We start from the raw sequence: 13,408 nt of genomic DNA on the forward strand, positions 1-13,408 counted from the left end.
CCCCTCCACTTTGTAAAATGCATTTCCCACCACTCTCTTTTTTAGAAGGTTACTTTCACTCTATCATCAGAGAAAATCATTGTAGTTAACACTACAATTGAATGCATAATATATATTATACAAGTATGTCAATACATAAAGTGCAACTTTAATCCATCAAGTTTGTATAATTTGTTACTTACGAATCTTCTATTTTGTAAAAATAATATCTTCCATCCCTTACTAATTAAAATATCATTTTCACTCCTCCACCTTCAACTTTGTAAAATGTCACTTTCACCTCTTTATCTTTCATCATCAACTTTGTATAATGTGTAATTTACAACCCCTATATTTTGTAAAATGATATCTTTCCTCATTTACTTTTCTAAACTTCTCTAATAAATGAAAGTTTTTTTGTCTGTAACATACACGTTTTGAAATCGTGTTTTGTAAATGTTAAAAGTAAATAATATTATGAAATATTATGTAATATTGAGTATTGAGTTCTAACAGATAGTTTTTACTAGAAATGAAGTAAAACTATGTTTAGAATCAATCGGAAAATATTGGAAGTCTTATGAGATTCCAATCAAAAAGCAAATATTGAAATTTAACAAAAATATAAATTTGAAAGAAGTAAAATTTTATTATTGAAAGTTGTAAAGAATCTCGTTAGAAACATTTAGACGAAAACCTCATCGAAATCCAAGTTATAACGAAGAAGTTATGACTAATCGAAGATCCGCGACAAAACCGACACGGCGCCGAATGACGTAAAAAGTGAGTTTTTGATAAACTACTTTTTAGCTTTGGTGATCTAAATGAAAGTCGTAGTATTTGTTAAACCGAGAATTTTCATAAAAAGAACGTCCAAATCTGACTTCGTATGACGAAATTATGATTTTTTCTAAGTTTCGGAATAGCAGTAGACAACTAAAAACTCGAAATAAAGATCGAGCGATATTTAGCCGACACAACCTAAACGAGAATCGAAGGTCTCGTCAATAGCAGTACAACGGTAAAAAGACAGACGAAAACGGACGTCGGATGAAGAAGTTGTGAATTTTTAACGGATTTTCCTGTCCCGGTCTGTTAAAAATAATAATCTTAAAAATAAAGTCAAAATTAGCCGACGAAGTCTAAACGAAAGTTGTAGAGCATAATTTTACCTACGCGTGCATATAAAGAACGTCAAAAATGGAGCTCATATGCGAAAGTTATGAATTTCGGAAGTTTTTGGCTCAAAAATCGAGAAATCCTTGAAAACCGAGAAAAATCGCATGAACAGTACCCGGACACGTCACCCGGAATCTCGCATGCTTGACGCGTGTCCGAGCCGGAGAGCTATCCGATGCGCGGTCCAATAGGCATCCGACGCGTGCCGTCTCTGTGGCCTGTCCGAAGCGCACCATCTGCCCCTTGCGTGTCCGAGCCTCGCACCGCCGCTTGCCTTCCCTCGCCTCCGAGCCTCGCTGCTGCGACGCGTGTTCCCTTTCCTCTCGCTTTGGATCCGAGGCTCGCACCTATATAAAGGGTGTGAGACCTCCCGGCTAGATTTAGAAAATTGCCACTTTTTCACCCCTAATTTCATATTTTAGCTATTTCCACTTCCCCCGAAGCCCCGAGATCATTTCCAACACCCGAAATACGCCCCGAAGTGCCCGAGGAGCCCGATAAATTTATCTTTTCGGTTTAAAGCTCAACCCTCGCAGGGCCCGGTTTTCAATAAAGCTCTCGTGTAACACCGTAAATTTTCAAACAATTTTTTTCAATTTTAAATTACCAACATCACATATAATAATTTTCAAAATCTCAAGTGTCGATGTCATAACAAATTTCAAAATAGTTTTCAAAAGTAATTATCAAAATCCAGGATCCCCATTTGTGACTCTTTTCTCTTGTGTGTACAATCGAGCCGCCGCCTTTCCGCGATCCTGATAAGAACCTGAACACATAACACATAACACGGTAAGCAAGAAGCTTAGTGAGTTCCCCAAAATACCACATGCAACACATATTAGCCACTCGAGGCTATAACCCTGTATGACCCTCTGGTCAATGTGTCTCTGTGGGACCCTCCAGTCCCATAACTCTGTGGACCCTCTGGCCCTAACTCTATGGACCTTCCGTGTGGCAACCCGAAATTTATTCCGTCACTGTAACCCTTTCCGTTAATAAAATTTTATTTTATTATTAAAATTGTCCGTTAACTTTTAAGTTAAATAATTCATCTAGGGTTATTGTCATAATTTCCTACGTGTAGGAAATCAATAAAATCACATATAATTCCCTCGATAATCCTTTGGAAAAATTTCTAGTTTACGACTAAGTCGGGTTACGGTCACTTAATCGGGTAAAAATCTTAAACTCCGTTTAATGTCGGGATTGGGTGTGTCCCCACCTAATCGTGGACTCAACCCCATATAAGGGTTGAGTGGACACCATTTGAGTCTTTTCCCACCTTAGAACTTTCTCTCTCTACACTCTCTCTCTCTAAAAAAAATCGGATTTTTGCTCAAGAATCACTCATTCAAGCTCCAAAATCGTAAGTAATCCTTCCTAGCTTGTTGTTTAACTTAACATGCATGCAAATCTGTGGGTTAAACTCTCCAAAGGACCCAAAAACTTGTGTTTACGGTTTGGGAACACCTCCCAAAACCGTAAACTCCCATAAGGGGGTTTTGAAGCCTCAAAACCCTTTCAAACCTCTTCTAATGTTTAGCTATGGCTTAGAAACTTGCATGCATGAACTTAGAACACCAAAATCATGTCTTTTTGGGGGTAAACATGAGTTTACGGTCCATGAACATTCATGAACCGTAAACACCCCAAAATGGGGTTTTGATGCCCCAAACCCTCTTCAATGCTTGGCTAATGACCTAGAAACTTGCTGGAATGATCTTAGAACCCTAAAACATGGATTGAATGGTGCAAACATGAGTTTACGGTTTGGGAAGGTCTCCCAAAACCGTAAACACCTCCAAAGGGTGTTTAAGTGCCCTTAACACCTTGAATGGCTTACCTTTGGGTCTAGAACCTTGCATGCATGACCTACAACCATCAAAACTCATGAAGATTGAACAAACATGAGTTTACGGCCGTAAACCCATGTGTTTACGACCGTAAACTCTCCAAGGAGTGGTTCAGAAACCGTAAACTCCACAAAGTGCCCATTTCAAACCCTAGTCACTTCCATAGCCCTTGATTCGACCCTAGCATAACTCTATGAGTGAGATAAGACCTTTAAACATCCCATGGCACCCCCTACCATGAGTTTACGGCCGTAAACTCATGGGGGATATGGTCTTCAGACCGTAAACACCCTTAAGGGCTTACACTTGAAGAGTAAACTCCTTAACAAGGCCATACACTCCTTAGATGCAACCCGTACCATTCTAAACACTTGGAAACAAGTGTTTTCTCGCATTAGAGTGTGTTTACTTATTTAATTAGTAGCTTAATGACTAATTAGATACAATTATGTATCTCCTCATGTTACATAGGATCCTCGCGCGTGTTCAAGCCATAAACTGACACTTAGCATCCTAACCGACACTTTCTCGTCTGGTGAGTTCATACCCCTACACCATTTTCCGTGCTTTTTCATGTTTTCAGGGGGGGGGGGATACAAGCAAAAGTACAAGGAAACTTGTACTCAAAACTTATTATTTCGTGTGAAATACTTACATGTTCAGCATGCTTTCAAACACAGGAAAACCGTTTTACCAACTCGATTTATAAATCAACTCGTAGAAACTGTTTTCGAAACTAAAACATGAACTTATGAATCTTGTCTTAAATTGTGATATTTTATAAAGGATTCATACAAACCATAAACATGATTTTCTCCATATTATTACTTGTAAATTTGTTAGACTAAGGATTGGAGACACGTCCTTGGTAACACTCCACCGGATTCGTGAGTGTAGGACTACCCCTGTAACCAGAATCTCCTGGAGGGAGAGCGTGACTATTGTGTATAGATCTATACGGGAATGACTACCCCGCACCTCGCTGCTAGCTACAGTGGGACCGTCAGGTCTACGGGTGACAATGTCATAACAAATACTGGCCACCGTACGTGCCACATCCAGTTTAATGTATGGTTATAGAACTCGCAACCTAGCTAACAGAGATTTACTTTTGGTAATAATGAACATAGTGAACTAACCTCAAAATAATGACTGTTTTGATTATTAGAGGGTGCCAGTAGTACCCTTAGGATTTAGTTCACTAATTACTTATTAGTCTTATGTACATTATAAAGCTAATACATCGCACTGAAGGTAACAGAGTTCTTCAGGGAAAATTATACCTAACATTACAAGTATGATAGGTACTTGTACACTTCTTTTCAGAACCAATAACCAACCGTCATCTTTCATAAGAAAACATAGGGTTTTCTTGGGACAACATAACCTTTCATAACAGCGGCTTATTATATAACTAATGAGAAACCAAACACCTTTCATAAGAAAATATAGGATTTTCTTGGTAAACAACTTTTCAAAGGATCAGAGAAACATATCTTTTACCAAAGTTAAACAGCTTATGAACTCACCAGCTTTATGCTGATATTTTAAAACTGCTTGTATTCTCAGGTTCTCATTAGACAGGTATCCCGTTACTCTTGGAGAAGACGGAGCAGATAGAAGTCTCGTCTTTACTTTTGTTATAAACTGATATGCATAAACTTTGTATTAACACAATGTAAACCTTCTTATGTATGTATTCAATGTTTGGTTGTGTTTACTATGCTTACTATGATACAACTGTTGTGATACTACGTATGACGTCCTCCGCCCCGGAACGATTCCGCCGCCGGTTTCGGGGTGTGACAGATTGGTATCAGAGCTATTGTTTATAGTGAACTAAGTATACCGAACCTTACATGGTATACAACTATAAACACTAAGGGGCCTAAGTGCTCTAAACTAAAAGTATACTTTCAAAATATAAATATTTTTACAAAAGTATACAAGTATACCCGTATCCCAGGAACCGTGCCTTAAGCAGAACAAAACAAAAGTATTTTGGATGTTGAACATTGCGGTTAAACCTGGGCAGTTATGTAATCATGCCTAGGGTCAATATAGCCTGATCAACTATATTTATTCGAGACATGACCAACATGTGCTTGGGAGTGACTTTGTTGTTACAACAGGCCTAAAACTTACCTAGTATCCATACAACTTAAAATACTATAGGAGTATTTTAGTCAGAACCACATACTTCGTAGAAATTCTCTTCAAGTGTTGCCACTCATTTCCTTTAAGTGATAACTCATTCACATTAGTGAATTTTCCTGTTCTATCGCTTTGTAGAACACTCTAACTGCCATAATGAGATATCCCTTGTTTCATATCTCTTAATTCTATCCAGAGGACTTACCATCCTCTTCTTCATGATTGTTTTAGAACAAGATGCCTCCCCGAAAAAGACCTATCAGGAGAAACGACGACACTCCACCACCACCACTGCCTCCTCAGTTTGATCCTGTCATATTCCAGGCAGGTGTTACTGCCGCAGTGGCTGCCGCAATGTCACAAATGAATCCTGGTGGATCTGGTGGTCAGGGAGGTGGTATGCATCCCCAAATCCAGGAAGGTGGTCAGGAACGCCAGAAAGAATGCTCTTATAAGGATTTCATGAACGCAAAACCCACAAATTTCGACGGCACAGGAGGTGTTATTGCCCTGACTCAATGGTTCGAAAAGATTGAGTCCATATTTGAAATTTGTGCCTGTTCGGAGGCCAACAAAGTGAAATTTGCCGCTTGCACTTTCGTCAATAAATCATTAACCTGGTGGAACGGCCGGGTCAAGTCCTTAACCCTACCGGTGGCAAATGCTATGGGTTGGGAAAGCCTAAAAGAACTTATGATAGCCCAGTACTGCTCACGGGGCGAGATGCAGAAACTCGAACACGAACTCTGGACCCTAAGGATGAAGGGTTCCGACATTGCTTCCTACACTTCTAGGTTTGAAGACCTAGCACTCCTTTGTCCGGGAATGATCTCCCCAGAAAGCAAAAAGATTGAACGATTCATTTGGGGGCTGACCCAGCCAACCAAGGGAAATGTTTTGGCTGCGAAGCCAGACACCTTCGACAGCGCTAAATGTTTGGCGCAAACTCTGATTGATCATGGTGACGATCTCGATGAAGTGACAGCCGCTCCTGAACCAGCTAAAGGGAGTGGTGAGAAGAGAAAATCCTGGAAACAGAGAAAGGGTCAGTCTTCCCAGGAGCCCTCAAAGAAGCAACATACAGTGGCAGTCCACGCTGCTACTACTCCTACTGCTACTCCTGCCACTCAAGCACCTACCAGTAAATACGCTGGTACCCTTCCTCGATGTGACAAATGTAACTACCACCATAACCCCGGCCCATGTCGTGAAATGTCATGTTCTAACTGTGGCAAAAAGGGGCACACGGTTCGCTTTTGCAAAGCACCAGCTCGGCCAACTAATCAAACCACTGGAGCAGGCGTCGGTCAAGCCTGTTATAATTGTGGAGAGATTGGACATTTCAAGAGAAACTGCCCCAAAGCAGCAACAACCAACAACACCGGGAGAGTTCTATCTATGGGACAAGAGGAGGCAGTCACCGACCCCACCGTTGTCACGGGTACGTTCCTTCTCGACAACTCTTATGCATGCATCCTTTTCGATTCTGGTGCGGAACGTAGTTTTGTTAGCCATTCATTCAAACATCTTCTTAAACATAATCCTCAACCATTAACCGAAAAGTTTACCGTCGAAATGGCTAACGGTGAGAAAGAGAGCACTAACGAGATATACGTAGGTTGTACCCTTACCTTAAACGACCATTCATTTCCCATTGACCTTATGCCAGTCTCCATAAAAAGCTTTGATGTCATCATCGGCATGGATTGGTTGAGCCCCAATCGTGCTGATATCTTTTGTTTCGAAAAGGCTATACGTCTCAATCTTTCACCGGACGAAACTCTTGTAATCTACAGTGATAAACTCAGTTCAAACCTTCGCATCATTTCGTGCATCAAAGCCCAGAAACTCCTGCGGAAAGAGTGTTATGCATTCCTAGCCCACGTCATTAACGAGAAGCAGGAAGTTAAAGACCTCGAGAGCATCCCCGAAGTCTGCAACTTTCCCGATGTTTTTCCAGAAGACCTCCCAGGAATCCCTCCTGAACGCCAAGTCGAGTTTCGTATCGACTTAGTTCCCGGAGCTACCCCCGTAGCCAAATCTCCCTACCGATTAGCACCAGCAGAAATGCAAGAGTTATCTAGTCAGCTCGACGAGCTGCTCATCAAAGGATTCATCAGACCGAGTTCCTCACCCTGGGGAGCCCCGATCTTGTTTGTGAAAAAGAAGGATGGATCCTTTCGAATGTGTATCGATTATCGGGAGCTGAATAAGCTCACAATAAAAAACCGTTATCCTCTTCCTCGGATAGACGACCTTTTCGATCAACTTCAAGGAGCCAGCTACTTCTCGAAAATAGATTTAAGATCAGGGTACCATCAGCTACGAGTCCATGAGGGTGATGTTCCTAAAACAGCCTTTCGGACTCGATATGGTCACTACGAGTTCGTAGTTATGCCCTTCGGCCTAACCAACGCACCGACAGTATTCATGGACCTGATGAATCGGGTGTGTCGTCCTTTCCTGGACAAGTTCGTCATCGTATTCATTGACGACATACTTGTCTATTCCAAAAACGAGGAAAACCACAAACAGCACTTGAAATCAGTACTGGAAACCTTAAGGACGGAGAAGTTGTACGCGAAATTCTCCAAATGTGAATTCTGGATCCAAAGAGTAACTTTCCTAGGTCACGTAGTAAGCGAGGAAGGCATACACGTGGACCCCTCCAAAATCAAAGCGATAGAGAACTGGTCAGCACCAACGACACCCACTGAAATCCGTCAATTCTTGGGTCTTGCTGGCTACTATCGCAGATTTATCCAAAATTTCTCCAGAATTGCCAAACCCTTATCCACTCTAACTCATAAAGGCGTACCCTTTTGTTGGAGTGAAAAGCAAGACACTGCGTTCCAAACATTGAAGCGGGCCCTATGCAGCGCACCTATACTGTCTCTGCCCGAAGGGACAGAAGACTTCGTTGTCTACTGTGATGCATCTAATCAGGGCCTAGGTTGTGTGCTCATGCAACGGGGAAAAGTCATTGCTTATGCCTCGAGACAGCTGAAAGTACACGAAGTCAACTACACGACACACGACCTAGAATTGGGAGCAGTGGTCTTCGCATTGAAAATATGGAGACATTATCTCTACGGAACTAAGTGCACTATCTTCACTGACCATAAAAGTCTACAGCACATCCTCGACCAGAAGGAGCTGAACATGAGACAACGGCGATGGGTTGAACTACTCAACGACTACGAGTGTGAAATCCGCTACCATCCCGGCAATGCCAATGTGGTGGCAGATGCTCTCAGCCGAAAAGAGTACTCAGGTCGTAGAGTGAAGGCACTGACTATGACTATCCATTCCCATTTATCTGCGTAAATCAAAGAGGCTCAGTTGGAAGCCTTAAGACCAGAGATCATGCCAGGCGAAGCCCTGAGAGGAATGGATAAAAATCTTGAGATCAGAAGCGACGGAGTCTATTGTTTCATGGACCGAATCTGGACCCCGAAGTTCGGAGGTTTCAGGGAGGTTATCATGAACGAAGCTTACAATACTAAATACTCCGTACACCCAGGTTCGGATAAGATGTACCTGGATCTCAAGAAACTATACTGGTGGCCAAACATGAAAGCAGAGATCGCTACCTTCGTGGGCAAGTGCCTGACTTGCGCCAAGGTAAAGGTCGAATATCAGAAACCCTCCGGTCTACTCCAACAACCAGAGATACTTGAATGGAAGTGGGAGAGGATTACTATGGATTTCATTACCAAACTACCCAAATCTCCGAGTGGGTACGACGCCATTTGGGTAATTGTCGATCGACTAACCAAATCCGCTCACTTCCTTCCTATCAAGGAAAACTTCAAAATGGAGAGACTCACGCGAATCTACATCCAAGAGGTAGTCCGACTGCACGGTGTGCCTGTGTCCATTATTTCCGATCGGGATAGCAGGTTCACTTCGAGATTCTGGCAGTCACTACAGAAGACTCTTGGAACTAAGCTGGATATGAGCACGGCTTACCATCCTCAAACAGATGGACAGAGTGAGAGGACCATCCAAACCTTGGAAGACATGTTGAGAGCCTGCGTCATCGATTTCGGCGCATCGTGGGACACTCATCTTCCTTTGGTTGAATTTTCTTATAACAATAGCTACCATACCAGCATCAAGGCTGCGCCTTTCGAAGCCCTCTATGGCCGCAAGTGCAGATCCCCTCTGTGCTGGGCTGAGGTGGGCGACACGCAGCTGGTCAAGGGACAAGTCCCTGACAGCACTCTCACTGGTCCAGAAATCATCTGAGAAACCACCGAAAAGATCGTACGAATCCGAGAACGACTTAAGGCCTCCCGAGATAGACAAAAGAGCTACGCCGATAAACGATGAAAACCCTTGGAATTCTAGGTTGGAGACCGTGTCCTGTTGAAAGTCTCACCCTGGAAAGGCATGATACGCTTCGGAAAGCATGGAAAGCTGAATCCAAGATACATAGGACCCTTCGAGATCCTCGCTAGGATCGGTCCCGTAGCCTACAAACTCCGATTACCTCATGAACTTAGCAATATCCATCCTGTCTTCCACGTCTCTAATCTTAAAAAGTGTCTTTCCGATGAGACCCTTGTGATCCCTCTTGATGAGATCAAGATCAACAAAAATCTGAACTTTGTGGAAGAACCAATCGAAATCATGGATCGAGAAATCAAACGAACGAAACTAAGCCGCATCCCGATAGTGAAGGTTCGCTGGAATGCCAAGCGGGGACCCGAATTCACTTGGGAGCGCGAAGACTCGATGAAACAGAAATATCCGCATCTCTTTCCAAATCCATGATGTGTATCTTAAATTTCGGGACGAAATTCCCTCTAACGGGGGGATGATGTGGCAACCCGAAATTTATTCCGTCACTGTAACCCTTTCCGTTAATAAAATTTTATTTTATTATTAAAATTGTCCGTTAACTTTTAAGTTAAATAATTCATCTAGGGTTATTGTCATAATTTCCTACATGTAGGAAATCAATAAAATCACATATAATTCCCTCGATAATCCTTTGGAAAAATTTCTAGTTTACGACTAAGTCGGGTTACGGTCACTTAATCGGGTAAAAATCTTAAACTCCGTTTGATGGGTTTTATACAAACAATCCTATGTGTGCATGCAACCCTAGAGTTGGATCTATGTTTTCACTATTAGTTATACAACTTTATGAACACAAAAGAACCCTAGCATGCATCTACTATTTTCGAAATTGACATAGGAGAATAGAATACATACCTTTTGTTGTTATGTAGTAATAACAACTAGTTCCTTGAATTTCCTTAGCTCTTGAAAGCAAGTACCACAAGTGTAGTACCTCTAATGGCTCACAAACACACTAGGTGAAAGGATGAATATGGGAGAGAGGAGAGAAGGATATCTTGCCCTAAAATTCGTCCCTTTTAGGGTTTCCCAAGGCTTGGACGAATTCTAGTGCCTTAGGGTGCTATTTATACTTGAGGCTAGCTAGGGTTTCAAGGTGGAAACCCTAATCCCTTAGCTTAGGGCCTAAGCAAGTCCATGGACTCCTTTCCTTAAGCCCTTGGACGAAAACTCCTAGATCCTTCTAGGATTTTCGTTCAAGCCTTAATAAAAGTGATCCAATAGCCCAAAGTCTCAACTATCAAATAATTACAAAACAGCCCCTGTACTTTTAATTAATTCCTTTAATCCCGAAATTAATTCCTAATTAATTTCTGATTAAATACTAATTAATAATATGATTCCAAATTATTATATTAATCATATAATATAATAAATAAATCATATTTATGCCCTAATCAACCTCTCTCCTCAACTGTCATCCTGTCTAGTCACCAGTGTGAAGGCAACCCAAAAGGACCATGCTCACAATCGGGTCAAGTAAATACCAAAATAGTTATGGACTTAGACACTAATCCAACAATCTCCCACTTGGATAAGTCTAATAACTATTCTGCGTATGACTTCAGAACCTGATCAGCAATCGTAGCTTCCAAAAGCGCTGTCAACTCTGATCTTATCAGATACGCGTGTCCTTTAGATAAGGGATCATATATTCCTCCATTTTACAAGATATCGTATAGACATGAGACATGGATTGAAATCATTCTCTCAGTCTATGTGTCGTTTCCCGATTTCCGATTTATGACGACTGACTAATTGAACAAATCAAATCAGTCCTGGCCCGGCCGAGCACTTTCCTTTGTCATCACTAAATCATCGAGGGGCCCACAGATATCGCTTTTATCCCACCTTGGGTAAAAGGAATGGATAAACTTCGACTCAAATGCTTGCTTGCACCTACTAATCGAATCACACACAACAATAAGTTTTATAACACCAAGTTACTGGTACGTTTACTTATTGTCAATGTGCAACCGACCAGCAAATAACAACTCACACGTCTCGGTTTCAAGAATATACAATGTTATCGTCTCACCAATCACTCGTGATAAAACCATGAAGTGATTCAAATGAGCGTGGGTTTAATCCAATACTCTAATCTTATCAAAGCACTCATGAACTCTGCAGCAAACTTGTGCTATGTCTAAACACTTTAGACAATCTACAGACAGATTCATGACAGTCTTCCTTCATACCTACTTCCAACGTATGACCGACTGTGGATGTTTGAATAACCTAGTTATTCTGGAAGTCAAAACATGCAAAGTGAAACGCAATAATAATATTAATCCTATATGGCCCCAAAACTTTTGAGCGTAAATAAAAACACTTTTATTTAAACACCATATTGATTACTCATTATTCATTGTTTACTGTTTCAGACAATCAACTTATTACTCGAATTATAACCACAATTGTCCCATGCTCCAAGCATGCACACTTTGGTTTCCTATGGTCCATACTCTGTGAAATAGATCAATTGAAAAACTTTCCCAATGAAACTCATTTCACAATCCCCAATTTTTTTTTATTATTAGTATAAGAATACCAAATTCTTGCCACTTTTAGAATATGTCAGATTCTAACACTTTATGCAATGATTCTTTCGTAATGTCATAGCACAAAAGTCACCAAGACCCGGCTAATGAAATTACTAAGTTCTCTATCAGAAATTGTTACAAAACAATTTTATAGATGTGATGTCTCTCACTCAAAGTACATTCCTTTGAACATCCTTTTGCATAAAAGTTTCTAATCTACATAGAGTCTTAATATCCAACTCCCATTAATGGAAACATTTCCATATTTGCTATATGACAACTTATTCTTAATAGAATCTTATCTATTCATAATAATGTCAATATAGTCCATCCAGTACTATACTTCCAACTACTCACAAGCGACAAATCCTCAGTGAACCTCAGACCGTCCTTTGATAGTTGTTTAATTATTTTAGTCAAAACCGATTCTAGTCCTTTTTCCCTCTTAATGCCCTAGGCATTTGGAAAATTTAGAATGGTCAAATATTATAACATATGCAATCGGTCCCATACCCGAAGCGTATTAGACACGATGCATAATGTCTCATATAAAGACGTGATACTTTATCAGCCTTCTGCCATAATATTTTATGTGCCATGTTCCCGCAATTCGAACTATGAAGAGGGATGCCGTAATCATAATCGAATTTTGAGAATGCACTATGTATCCTTGACTAAATTTATTAACATTTCTCGATCTAAGCTTTAGAATTTTGAAACGAAGTATAATATTCTCTCCCTTAATTATAGCAAAACAACTTTTCAACCCTTGCAACTTTGCAAAGTGAATATTTGTTTTCTATAATTAATATTGCTAACTTGCAATACTTACCATAATAATCATGCTCCCACTAACATGATGATTATTTTCTTACCAGCATAACACTTATGCTCCCACTAGCTTTGACATGTATTCAGAAAACAATTGGACTTCTAGAAAACAATGCTTATTGAATTCCTTAAGTTCATATTTCTAATACCTAATGCTTTGATAAGCCTTTATCTAAGCTTTTTAAGCTCATACACCTTTGCCTTAGATAGCTCACATGTGTGTCTAAACAATTCAGAATTTATGTTACTAAGTCCCAAATGTTCAGATCAATTGCCAAATCTCACAATTCGAATTATGAAAAGGGATGCCGTAATCATAATCGAATTTGAGAATACAATTTTCACAATTGCTATCTTCTTAAAATCTCTCTTAGTGAAAGCATTTCCTCACAATCATTTTCATGAAGGAGGAAAACCTTATGACACTTAGATTTTATGATGTATGTGTTCCTATCCATGTGAATTTGTCAAAACGAAAGTTTGCGACAAATCCAAAAT

Source organism: Lactuca virosa, chromosome 8 (assembly GCF_052849685.1).
Source record: "Lactuca virosa cultivar CGN04683 chromosome 8, Lactuca_virosa_CGN04683_v6, whole genome shotgun sequence".
Lineage (NCBI taxonomy): Eukaryota > Viridiplantae > Streptophyta > Magnoliopsida > Asterales > Asteraceae > Lactuca > Lactuca virosa.